Source organism: Cibotium barometz, chromosome 4 (assembly GCF_041138505.1).
Source record: "Cibotium barometz isolate CiBa-2024 chromosome 4, ASM4113850v1, whole genome shotgun sequence".
In the NCBI taxonomy this organism is placed as follows: domain Eukaryota; kingdom Viridiplantae; phylum Streptophyta; class Polypodiopsida; order Cyatheales; family Cibotiaceae; genus Cibotium; species Cibotium barometz.
Window position 1 is genome coordinate 69,065,398 of NC_141049.1, and position 11,014 is coordinate 69,076,411.

An 11,014-nucleotide genomic window follows, 5' to 3' on the forward strand; every position below is an offset into this window, starting at 1 on the left:
CCTTATTGCAATGGTTTATGTTCTTGTGACTACAAAAATTATGTGGTTGGCACTATTGGAGGCCAACAAGACTGCCAAGTCTATGTATGCTTTGCCAAGAGGAGACCATGATTACATGGGGTATGTTAATGCAGCCCTTTCATTTTCTTTGAGTCTATGTTGAAAGTAACAAATTGAGTATATCAATTTCTAGTTGTTTTTTAGGCTTGTTCTATTTGTTTTTAGAGAATATCCTCTTGAGAGAGCTGAAGAGGTCTTTAAGGACTTGGTGGATTTTCCAAGAGGAGACCATGATTATAGGGGGTATGTTAATGCAGCCCTTTCATTTTCTTTTAGTCTATGTTGAAAGTAACAAATTGAGTATATTAATTTCTAGTTGTTTTTTAGGCTTTTTCTATTTTTTTTTTCAATATGGATTGTTGTAGAGGTTGTTTTAGAGAATATCCTCTTGAGAGAGTTGAAGAGGCCTTTAAGGACTTGGTGGATTTTCCTGATGCTCCTAAGTTTCTAGATGATTTCTTGTCTTTGAGAGAGATTTATGACGAGGTGAGGTTGGAGAACTTGGATAAACATCTTTTTAGCATGGTCAAGCATGCAGAGAGCAAAGACAAGAGTGAGGAGCTTAAAGAGCTCAAAAAATTGGATTTGTTATAGATGACAGCTCAACAAGTTGTGTTCAGGTGTGTTTTTTTCCCTTATGGCATTAATATGATGAATAATGGGGATGTTCGATGGTAATTTCTTGCTTTTGTTTTAGTGAACCCATGGCTTTTAATATATGGCTATTTGCTTTGAATTGAGAATGGCTTTTTGTTCTTGTGTTGGCACTTAAGTCCAATGGATGTGTTCTAAGATATGGGTATTTTAAATAGGTTTCTTTAAACATTAAAGACCTTGGGTCTCATTGCATCTATTCCACTTAGATCTAGACAGTGGCTCATTTTGCTAACATGGACACCACAATGTATCCTCCGTACATGAGGTCTCTCACACCAAGTGGGTGTTGGAGCATTGTGAATGATGGATTGATATGGATAAGTGTGAGATCATGTAGAGAGAGAAGGAGATACATGCCAACTTCAAGAGGCATTTTCCACATAGTGGTGATGAGGAGCATAAATTTCAGTTCCACGCAATATTGATGTTTGTTTTTACCACATTTTGGTGTGCCATCTTTGTACTCAAGTTGCAATCATGGCTAGTAATGGTTTTGTTTTTCATTGAAGATTACAAAAAAGATAAAAAGGTCAAGGAGGTGGTCAGGGAGTATGATGAAGAGAGAAATCCTGACCATATCAGCTCAGACACAGGTAAGTTTAGTTCCCTTAGTGAGAGTGGTTTCTCTTTGATTTTGCAAAGCAGCTTGAAATTCTTTTGTTGGGGTCTTTAAACTGTCTTTTGAGTAGTATGTTTGGGTTTCTACATAGAGACTCATTCGGGTGTGGTGCTAGTTTAAAAACCTTGCACTTTTGTATATTTTCCTGGTGCTCCTATGGGGTTAGTTGTTGTTGTGCTAAGGGTCACAAATGTTTGTCACTCATAGATGTTTGGTGGTCCATGGTGATTACATTGCCATTGGAAGGGATTTTCCCCAAGGCCTCAATCCTTTACACTGAGATCCATGAGCATGTTCTCAGGTGTGTTGGTCAAGGTGTTAGGGCAGTGAAGAAAGGCAGATCAGTCTCTTGGGGAGTAGATCTTGTTTTTTTGTATCTTCCAATTGGTGGTATGCATGTTGGTGGTGGACACCCTCCTACTTGGGATGTGCTCACTAAGGACCACGTCATGTATGGGTGTTCTTTGGCTTCTTCTTCACTATCTGACAATGGCTAGATTTTGATTATGGCATCCACTTCAGGTATTACCCTTCGCTATTCTTAAGATCCTCGTCTGTGTATTTGTTCTTTGGTTCGTTGGTTGCATTAAGGTTTGTCTATAGTAATGTTACTTCCTTTTGTAGGCTTATCACTTGGATTGATTGATAGATATTGTCACATTTTGAGCTTAGAGATTTGGCATCGAGTGTTGGTGGTTCATCACTCGCAATATGGATATGTTGAGCTTGCTAACATTAGGACCAAGGTATGCTCCTTTTGCACTTTTGCTACACGTATCTCGATGTCAACTATTACACTTTAATGCTTGTTTTGATCAAAGACCCTAATCCCCAACAATAATGCTTCTTACAGTGCTTTACATATATGCTCTTCTTTGAACATTGCCTTGGTATGGATCCTCCTCTGTATGTCATAACACACAACATTTTTAGAGCCTCCACATGAGGCCCATGGATAGTCTGGCATATCATCATTTATACTGGGTAGGAGCACCAATAGTTTTGATCGGTGTGGGGCCTCAGAGATGAGTTCCACTTTTTTGGGCTGCTACTTGGAGCTTCTATGCTATCCTAGGGGCATAGTCTTAGAGTTGGGGTGTGGGATTGCTCCCATTATTAGAGCATGTCTTGCTTCTAGGCGCATGTGCATGACACTTGACATTGATGAGAGAGGGTCCTCAGGGACTATGTATCACCTCTTCTTCAGAGGCAGGAGAGGGTGGTTGGTGTTGATCCTCGCCACTTGTAGTTGTGCAATAATATGGTTGATCCTCTTGCTGGGGATAACCCATATGACTAGTTGAGCACCTTCTCTTTATTCCATGACAATGACTATTCTCTTGGATTTGGGTAATTTATTTGTTGCATTATGCTTGTTTTTTGGTTAAGGTACTTTGGATGGACTTTGTATGCATATTTTGGGCATGATTATTGGACCCGTGATTGTTATATTTTGACTCACCTTTAGGTTTTGATGTATCTCTAAACATGGTTACAATTTTTATAATGTGGATTGAATTTGTGTTGGGTCTTCACCTCTTTCATGAAAGGTTTATGACTTGTTTCATGTAATTTTGAGAAGTGCTTTGCTAGTGTATGCTGAGGCTATGACCCAGACAAATGATGGGGGATGATATGTGTTGCTCTAAGTAGTTTTGTGTGACACTCTAGCTTTTGGCATTGAGAATGTTCATTTACCTTGAATGTCTTGCAAGCTCTAATGTGAATGAAACTCAATTTTTCTATCATCTCTAATGTGGCAGTCTCTGTGTCTACTATATCAATCCCATGCTAGTAATTTTTTGGTGTTTGTGTGGTGCATTTTGTCTCATTCTAGTACTATGAAAGAGCATGTTCACACAATCAACCTAAACCCTGAATTACCCCTACACATGCCAACTCCATTATAAAATGTCCCAATGAAATGATGGGGTTTCACTCACTCTTGGTCTCGCTCGTTGTTTGATGTACCTCTATGCACCACACTTACAAATTAATAATGTTGACCATTGTGGTTAGCAATGGGGTAATCAATTTTTGTAAAAATGACAAGGCAAATACCCCAACATTGATGTAATTAATGAATCTCATTATTCATTAATGCATGTGATCTAGATCTATGTCAACATTGATGAAATTAATGAATCTCATCACATTAGGAACTCAATGGAGTCTTCTTGGGCCCTTTTATTTGGCAGTTTAAGGGAGTCAAACCTTTTCTCTTAAGAAGAAACGTTTTCTAATTAGAACCTATTCAATGCATGTGATCTAGATCTATGTCAAAAAGCCAATTTTAATATTTTTATAATCAAGATTATGATCTAGATCTATGTCAAAAGACCAATTTTTATAATCAAGAATGTGAACCACCTCATTCTAGATGCTCATGTGACATGAAATATTTAAGGATAGGCTAGTGCCTTGTAGTTGTTCCTAGGTAGACTTAGGGTTGCTTTATGGAGACAATGAAAACTCTCTTTCTTGTAGATAACCTTATCATGGAGATAAGAAACTCTCTCTTTCTTGTAGAGAGGCTTATCATGGAAAGTTAATAAAGTAGATAAGTTTTTTCTAAAAAGAAAATTTTATATGGTTTCTTATTGTGTGATATGTTACATGGTTGCTTTTTGTGTGTGTGGTATGTTATTGGTGTGATATCACTGGTTCTCTTTAGCCTGAGAGTGGATTTGATGTGCCAAGACCTTGAAGTAGCCACACTACTCTAGTAGTTTGAGATGAAGCATCATGGATTGAGAGTTTCTTAGACATATGTGAAATCAACCACATATGAAAATATTCAATGATATTGTGATTGTCCCACTACCACCTATTAAGGAGGTGATAGAAGGAAATAGCCTACCTTAAATGTTGAGATATTGAGCTCCACATGTGTGGACATTGATGGATAGCCTGGGTGATGGTTTTGCACTTATGTCATTGGCATGGTTGGTAGACATTATTGTTATGATATACGCCAGTGAACTACATCATGGGGGTGACAACTAGTAGAGTGTTCGCATAGTTATAGTGCCAGCTCATATAGTCGGGTTCACACTATGGAACAACCTTTGTATGTTAGTAGTGGAGTACTTTACATTATACTGTGTACTCTTATCTTTAAGTTTATGCATTGTTGAGAAAAGAAGAAGATAGAAGAAAATTCAGCCATCCCTCGCTCTTGTGTGTGCTTGTCTACTCTTGTGTTGTGTGTGTGTGTGTGTTGTTGTGTGTGTGAGTGTTGTTGCTTGCAAGAATCGAGACTCTCTCCCTCTCCCCCACATTCTTCTCATGGTATCAAAGCTTGGTTCATGGGTGAAGAGAGCTCAAGAGGCAAGCAAGAGACAAGCAGGAAAGCGGTACATGGGTAAGGGTAAATCCATCTCTTTCCCTTTGATTCTGAAGCAAATCATTGTGCAGGTAGCTGCCAGGCAAAGACAGTGAAGGAAGTCATACATATCCAGACTGGGTTGTCCTTCTGGGAGGAGGAAGCATACCCTATAGTGTGCTATCAATTTATTAACGAATTTTAACGGGGCCCAAATTTTAGTTTCGGGCGCATTTTGGGTCCTGTTTTGGTCCCGCAAGGTTTCAGGACAATCTGCAGAACATTCAAAATTGATTGTTTTTGGTTGTGCAGTGTTTCTGTGCACAGTTCACACTAAGTAAACAGTGCATTGGTGTATGTGAAGTGCATATAGAGCTTTGGGGAGCCTATATATGTGCTGTAGGATTATGCATTGGTGAAATACAGAAGTTCACACAGGTACCACTACAGGGAGCTCACAATTTGAGCTATTGTCTACTGCAGTTTGTAGATTTTTTGGATATACTCAACAAAAAGATAGGAAATAATATCGAACACCTTTTCATCCATTGTAAATGAGAACCTGGACAAGAATAACTTCCAAGCATGGAAGTTTAGAATGATAAATTTCCTTAATGGAAAAGGCTACTGGGGTTTATTTCAGGTGATGATGAGAAAGAGTTGGAAATAATGTCGAACACCTTTTCATCCATTGTAAATGAGAACCTGGACAAGAATAACTTCCAAGCATGGAAGTTTAGAATGATAAATTTCCTTAATGGAAAAGGCTACTGGGGTTTATTTCAGGTGTGATGAGAAAGAGTTGGAACTTCCGAAAGAGAATCCCACTCCACAACAGGTGCAAGACTTTAAGGCATGGCATGAAAAAGCTAGTAAGGTGATGTATTGGTTGTCAATCAATGTCACAGATGCAATGGTTGGACATATATAGGATGCAAAGACACCAAAGGCTGCCTGGTATACCTTGGTGAAGCTATATATAGCACAAACACCAATACAAGGAAGCAATTGAAACAAGAGCTGCATAATGTAAAAAAGATGTAGTTGTCTATCAATGATTACTCATTGAAAGTGAAAGGGCTTGCAGATGCCCTTGCATCTATTGGATCACCTGTGGAGAGGATGTGATGACTTGGTTTCAATCACGTTAAAGCAAGGAATATGACTTGGTTTCAATCACATTAAATGGTCTAAGCAATATGACTTGGTTTCAATCACGTTAAATGGTCTAAGCAAGGAATATGACCAATTTTGAACATCTATCTAAACTCGGGAGAATTTTCCAAACTTCCAGGATCTTATATCTTTATTGATTGTAGAGGAGATGAATGTTGGGAGCAAGATGGCTTCTAGTAATGTGCAAGAGCAGGCCTTCTATTTGGACACAGGTAGAGACAGAGGTAGATCATCATCTAGAGGAGGATGAGGTGGTCGATTTGGAAACCAAAATCAACAACAACAATCAGAAAACCAGTCTAGCAATACAGGTGGAAGAGGCCAGTCTCGAGGCAGGGGATCCAGAGAGGCCATGGAGGATGGCAAAGGAATAAAAAACAAACAGATAGCAACATGGAATTCTATTATTGTGGAAAACCAAGGCATATGGCAAGGAGCTGCTACAAGAAACAAAATGACATAAAGAGTGGAAAGTTATAGCAGGGCAACTATGCATCTTCAAGCAAATAGGCTGAAGATAGAAGTGAGCAGCTGTTCATGATGCAACACATGCTTACTAGCTCCATGACAGGGGATGTATCACAACCCAATGATGTGTGGTATGTAGATTTCAAAGCATCTAACCATATGACTAGTCATTGGTGTGGTTTCAAGATATGTAGAAATTGCAGAAAGCAGGGTATGTGGAAATAGGAGATGATAGTGCACATCCCATTACACATGTTGGGAAAGTGCCATTATCTATGCAGGATGGCAAAATGAAGTACCTTGTAGATGTGCCATTATCTATGCCGGATGGCAAAATGAAGTACCTTGCAGATGTGCTTCATGTCCCAAACATAACAAAGAACTTGGTCTTAGTTGGGCAGATGGTTTGAGCAGGTAAGTGAGGTTTAATCCTCAAGGCTGTTTTGTTGAAGACTTCAAGGAACAATGTCGTTTGGTTGCAAAAGGTAACAGAAATGGAAAAATGTTTACCTTGGATGTGAGCATGCCTCAGGGGAAGGCTACAATGTTTGCGCATGGGACAGGTGTCATTGCAGATATTAACATTTGGCATAAGCACATTGGACACCTGAATGTGCAGCTACAGTTGAAGCCTATGCAGACTAAAAACATTCTGGGTGGGTTGCTTAACTTTAAGGTTGATGGTATGCATAAAATGTTTTTAGTCTATGCAGACTAAAAACATTCTGGATGGGTTGCTTAGCTTTAAGGTTGATGGTATGCATAAAGTGTGTGAAGCATGCCAACTTGGTAAGCAGTCCAAACATGCTTTTCCACATGACAAGCATGTGAGTATGAGACCATTGGATGTTATACATTCTAGTGTATGGGGATCGGCCAAAACTGTAACTATTTTTGGTTGCAGGTTTTATGTGACTTTCATTGATGATCACACTAGAAAAATGTGGGTGTACTTTATGAAGGAGAAAAGTGAGGTGTTTTCTCACTTTCAAAAATTCAAAGCGATGGTTGAAAAGGAGAAAGGCGTGTAGATTAAATGCCTAAGGTTAGATGGTGGGGGAGAATATTTCTCCAATGAGTTTATAGATTTCTTGAGAGAGTAGGGAATCAAGACGCAATCTACATACAGGTACACTCCGCAACAAAATGGTATTGCAGAAAGGAAGAATCGGCACATTGTCGAAGTTGCTCATGCCTTGATGAATGAGAACATGCCTCATTATTTTTGGGCTGAATTAGTATCACTACTATTTACATTGTGAACAGAACCCCCACTACAGTAGCTATTCATGGCATGACACCTGAACAAAAGTTGTCAGGTACAAAACCAAATGTTTCACACTTAAAAGTGTTTGGATGTATTGCATATGTGCATGTACCTGATGAAGTGAGAACAAAGTTGGATCAAAAGGTTGAAAAATGCATCTTCATTGGTTATTCCTTGGAGCATAAAGGTTATAGATGCTATAACCCTATGACTCGTGAGATGCGAGTGAGCAGAGATGTGGTCTTGATGAGATCAGTAGTTGGTATGCACCAACAAAGATAGATGAAAATGCTAATGTTAGAAGTGTAGATGTTGTTCCAAAGGTACAACAATTTAGTCCAGGTCTTGAGTGGACCTAGAGAGTCCTTGAGTAGTGGATCCATTATTAGTCTGTGTGGTCAGGTAGGCTGAGGTCTGATGCATCACCTTGTGATGCACATCGTGATACTACAGGTGTAGGTACACATGTATCGCGTAAAGGAAAGGAAAAGGTAGACCAACCTTTTATGCCTGACGTGTTAGCAAGTCACTTCTATGTGGATGGTGACTCTAGTGGCTCAGAGTAGAGTTTTGATGAGGAGCTGGGGATTCTAGCTATGGTTACTCCTAGTGTACAGAGAACCATGACTATTTTGAGAACACCTGGTAGCAATCTAGGTGTACATAGGTCTACACGGGTGAAATACCCTGTTGATGAATTGAGATATGATGGTTATACAGCTCATCACTATGCTTACATGGTGAAAGTTATACATGAGGTTGAGCCCACTTGTTTTGAGCAGGCACTTGGAAATCGGAAATGGGAAGATGCCATGGATGAGGAGATGGCAGCAATGTGAATGAGACATGGGAATTGGTGCCTTTGCTGCCTAAGGAAAAGAAGGCAATTGGATGTAAGTGGGTGTACAAAGTAAAGCATAACTTAGATGGATTAGTGAGCAGGTACAAAGCAAGGTTAGTAGTCAAGGGTTATGCGCAGACCTATGGGATTGACTATGAGGAGACGTTTAGTCCAGTTGCTAGAATGGCAACAGTGAGAGCAGTCATTGCTATGGCTGCAGAGCAAAAGGATGGTCTTTACATCAAATGAATGTAAAGAATGCCTTCTTGCATGGTGATTTATAAGAAGAGGTTTACATGATGCAGCCACCAGGTTACGAGAGTGATGCACATCCAGATTTTGTGTGCAAGTTATGGAAAGCCTTGTATGGCTTGAAACAGGCACATAGAGCATGGTCAAACAAGATCACGGAGTATATTATTACTATTGGATTTCTAAAATCCAATGTAGATTTTTCACTTTATGTGAAAAAAATAGAAAATGGAATCATATTGTTGGTCATGTATGTGGATGACCTGATTACTAGGGTGATAGTGATGCAGAAATACAGGATGTGCGGCTACTTTTGAAGTAGAAGTTTGAGATGAAGGATTTTGGTGAGCTGCAATATTTTTTAGGCATAGAGGTGGTGAGATCACCTCATGGCATTTTTTTGGTGCAAAGGCAATATGACTTGGACATGCTATCCAAGTATATTATGACAAGTTGTAAGCCTATCATCACAGTGCCATTGGAGCAGAACATGAAGTTGTTTGCAGATACAGGTGATGTCTTGGGGAAGACCCTACTATGTACAGGCGCATAGTAGGCAGCTTGATTTATATGACCCTACTATGTACAGGCGCATAGTAGGTAGCTTGATTTATATGACTATCATGAGGCCAAATTTGAGCTATGCTGTTGGATTGGTGAGTCAATTTATGTAGACCTCGAGGAAGCCACACTTGGATGTGGCTAGATGGATACTCAGGTACACTCTTGACTATGGAATTTTTTATGAGGCTTGTAGAGAGATACAGGTGACACGATACACCGATGCTGATTGGGCTGGCAGCATCTCAAACAGGAGATCTACTAGTGGTTTTGTTTTATTTTTTGGGAGTGTTGTCCGTGAGTTGGAGTAGCAAGAAATAGCCTACAGTTTCCTTATTGAGCACAATGGTAGAGTACAGGGATGCTGCTTTGGAAACATGTGAGGTAGCTTGGATGTAGAAGCTACTTGCAGGTATGGGTGAGCCCTTGGATAGGTTTGTTGTCATTTTTTGTGACAACATGAGTGGCATACAGTTGGCCAATAACCTAGTGTATCATGCTAGGACCAAGCACATTGAGGTGCATTATCACTTTGTGAGGGAGAAGGTTCTAGCAGGTGATGTTGAGTTGGTTTATGTCAGCACAGAGGATCAGGTAGCTCACATTTTTATGAAGGCATTGGGTACAAAGAAGCTCCATAGGTTTAGGAGATACTTGGAGTGCATAGCATGGGGTGAAGCTCGAGGGGGAGTGTTGAGATACCGAGCTCCACATGTGCAGACATTGATGGACAACCTGGGTGATGGTTCCGCACTTATGCCATTGGCATGGTTGGTAGACATTATTGTTATGATATACACCAGTGGACTATATCGTGGGGGTGACAGCTATTAGAGCATTGGCATAGTTATAGCGCTAGCTCATATAGTTGGGTTCACACTATGAACTAACCTTTGTATGTTAGTAGTGGAGTACTTTACATTATAGTGTGTACTCTTATCTTTAAGTTTATGCATTGTTGAGAAAAGAAGAAGATAGAAGAAAATTCAGCCATCCCTCTCTCCTGTGTTGTGTTTGTGAGTGTTGTTGCTTGCAAGAATCGAGACTCTCTCCCTCTCTCCTGTGTTGTGTGTGTGAGTGTTGTTGCTTGCAAGAATCGAGACTCTCTCCCTCTCCCCCACATTCTTCTCATTATAGATATAGCTTGAGAGGCTTAATAACTTACTATTGAGAGTGGTGACTTAGATGCAAACACTCAATGATATTGTGACTATCCTACTACCACCTATTAAGGAGGTGGAAGAGGGAAATAGCCTACCTTATAGATATAGCTACTTGAGAGGCAAATACTCAATGATATTGTGACTATCCTACTACCACCTATTAAGGAGGTGGAAGAGGGAAATAGCCTACCTTATAGATATAGCTACTTGAGAGGCTACTCGAGAGGCTTAATAGCCTATTATTAAGAGTGGTGACTTGGATGTTAAGAATGCAAGCTTGACTATAGTTGGATGAAATTATCTGTGGTGTGGCTGGTAGAGTAGATGTGTGTGGATGATATAGTAGCCACGTGTGATAATAAAGGCCAAACACCACTGGCCAAGCATGTGTGGATGATATAGTAGCCACGTGTGATAATAAAGGCCAAACACCACTGGCCAAGCATGTGTGGATGTTATGCTAGGTTTATTCATGTCCATAGCACTGGCCAAGCATGTGTGGATATCATGCTACGTTTACTCATGTGTGGACATAACACATGGAGTGTAGTTCTTATTTGTAGTGTGTTATGAGAGAATGGGATATAGCTTCTCTCTGTGGTTATGGTGAATGAATACATTAGGG